Genomic DNA, 2,909 nt, shown 5'->3' with positions numbered 1-2,909 from the left:
TAAGTTTGGTGTCAATTGCATGTTTCTATGTTTCTTGCATTTTTTGAAAATTCATCATGTGTTCTTCATGACCTTCAAGTTGTTCTTGATGAATTTCCTTGTTTGATCTTTGTATTTTCATGTTTTGCATCTTTTCTTGTTTTTCATATGCATTTTCAAATTGTTAGTGTCTAAAGTTTGAAAAATTCTAAGTTTGGTGTCTTGCATGTTTTTCTTTTCTTAAAAATTTTCAAAAATAAGTCTTGATGTTCATCTTGATCTTCAAAGTGTTATTGGTATTCATCTTGACATTCAAAGTGTTCTTGCATGCATTAGTTGTTTTGATTCATAATTTTCATGTTTTGAGTCTTTTTAATGTTTTTCTTTTTTCATTAAAAATTCAAAAATAAAAAAATATCTTTCCCTTATTTCACTCATAAATTTTTGAAAATTTGAGTTGACCTTTTCAAAAAATTTTAAAATTTAGTTGTCTCTTATGAGTCAAATCAAATTTTCAATTTAAAAATCTTATCTTTTTCAAATCTTTTTCAAAAATCAAATCTTTTTCATTTTTCTTTCATGATTTTCGAAAATTTCAAATTGATTTTCAAAAATCTTTTTCTTATTTTGTTTCATATTTTCAAAATTAATGATAACAATTAATGTGATTGATTCAAATATTTTAAAGTTTGTTACTTGCCTATTAAGAAAGGTTCAATCTTTAAATTTTAAATCATATCTTTTTAGTTTCTTGTTAGTCAAGTAATCAACTTTGATTTCAAAAATCAAATATTTTTAAATTTCTTTTTCAAATCTTTTTCAAAATAAATGTCAATAACATCTTTTTCAAAATCAATTTCAAAATCTTTTTCTAACTTTTTATCTTTTCAAAATTTAATTTTCAAATCTTTTTCAATTAACTACTTAATTTTTTGTTTGATTCTTATCTTCTTCAAAACTACCTAACTAACTCTCTCTCTCTAATTTTCGAAAATCCCTTCCCTCTTTTTCAAAATTTCTTTTTAATTAACTAATTGTTTTAAATTTAATTTAATTTAATTTAATTTTTCTTTTTAAAATTTTTGAATTTTAATTTTAATTTTAAATTAAAAATAAAAATATTTTTATTTTAATATTATTTAATTTTTGAAAATTCTTCTCTCTCACCTCCTTCTAATTATTTATTTATCTACTAACACTTCTCTTCTTCTTAAAAATTCGAACCCTCTCCCTCTTTCTGTGTTCGAATTTCTTTTCTTCTTCTACTCACATAAAGGAATCTCTATACTGTGACATAGAGGATTCCTCTTCTTTTCTGTTTTCTTCTTTTTCATATGAGCAGGAACAAGGATAAGAATATTCTTGTTGAAGCTGATCCTGAACCTGAAAGAACTCTGAAGAGGAAGCTAAGAGAAGCTAAAGCACAACTCTCTGGAGAAAATCTGACAGAAATTTTCGAAAAAGAAGGAGACATGGCCGAAAATAATAACAATGCAAGGAAGATGCTTGGTGTCCAATTTACATGGAAGAAAAATCTCAATCCCTGCCATTGGAGCAAACAATTTTGAGCTGAAACCTCAATTAGTTTCTCTGATGCAACAAAATTGCAAGTTTTATGGACTTCCATCCGAAGATCCCTTTCAGTTCTTAACTGAATTCTTGCAGATCTGTGATACTGTTAAGACCAATGGGGTTGATCCCGAGGTCTACAGGCTTATGCTTTTCCCGTTTGCTGTAAGAGACAGAGTTAGAGTATGGTTGGACTCTCAACCTAAAGATAACCTGAACTCTTGGGATAAGCTGGTCACGGCTTTCTTAGCCAAGTTCTTTCCTCCTCAAAAGCTTAGCAAGCTTAGAGTGGATGTTCAAACCTTCAGACAAAAGGAAGGTGAATCCCTCTATGAAGCTTGGGAGAGATACAAGGAACTGACCAAAAAGTGTCCTTCTGACATGCTTTCAAAATGGACCATCCTGGATATATTCTATGATGGTCTGTCTGAATTATCAAAGATGTCATTGGACCATTCTGCAGGTGGATCCATTCACCTAAAGAAAACGCCTGCAGAAGCTCAAGAACTCATTGATATGGTTGCAAATAACCAGTTCATGTACACTTCTGAAAGGAATCCTGTGAGTAATGTGACGCCTCAGAGGAAGGAAGTTCTTGAAATTGATACTCTGAATGCCATATTGGCTCAGAATAAAATATTGACTCAGCAAGTCAATATGATCTCTCAGAGTCTGAATGGATTGAAGGAATCATCCAACAGTACTAAAGAGGCATCTTCTGAAGAAGAAGCTTATGATCCTGAGAACCCTGCAATAGCAGAGGTGAATTACATGGGTGAACCCTATGGAAACACCTATAATCCCTCATGGAGAAATCATCCAAATTTCTCATGAAAGGATCAACAAAAGCCTCAACAAGGCTTTAATAATGGTGGAAGAAACAGGTTTAGCAATAGCAAGCCTTTTCTATCATCCACTCAGCAACAGACAGAGAATTCTGAGCAGAATCCATCTAACTTAGCAAATATAGTCTCTGATCTATCTAAGGCCACTGTAAGTTTCATGAATGAAACAAGGTCCTCCATTAGAAATTTGGAGGCACAAGTGGGCCAGCTGAGTAAAAGAGTCACTGAAACTCCGCCTAGTACTCTCCCAAGCAATACAGATGAAAATCCAAAGAGAGAGTGCAAGGCCATTGATTTAACCATCATGGCCGAACCTACAAGGGAGGAGGAGGACGTGAATCCTAGTGAGGAAGACCTCCTGGGACGTCCAGTGACCAATAAGGAGTTTCCCTTTGAGAAGCCAAAGGAATCTGAGACTCAATTAGAGACCATAGAGATTTCATTGAACTTCCTTCTGCCTTTCATGAGCTCTGATGAGTATTCGTCCTCTGAAGAGGATGAAGAAATTACTAAAGA

At 32.6% G+C, this 2,909-nt stretch overlaps 1 non-coding gene across 1 annotated transcript; it reads right to left on the bottom strand.

Annotated features, from left to right (window-relative positions):
• Positions 1–1,827: 1,827 nt before the first annotated feature.
• On the bottom strand, positions 1,828–1,935 carry LOC148576203 (small nucleolar RNA R71). Its single transcript, XR_015904558.1, has one exon. It is a non-coding gene; the product is annotated as a small nucleolar RNA R71 (small nucleolar RNA).
• Between the last annotated feature and the right edge of the window lie 974 nt (positions 1,936–2,909).

The sequence above is a fragment of the Arachis ipaensis genome, chromosome B1 (genome assembly GCF_059453495.1).
Source record: "Arachis ipaensis isolate K30076 ecotype BB chromosome B1, ASM5945349v1, whole genome shotgun sequence".
In the NCBI taxonomy this organism is placed as follows: domain Eukaryota; kingdom Viridiplantae; phylum Streptophyta; class Magnoliopsida; order Fabales; family Fabaceae; genus Arachis; species Arachis ipaensis.
Note: the sequence above shows the minus strand (reverse complement) of the source record. Positions and strands in the feature narration are given on the sequence as shown.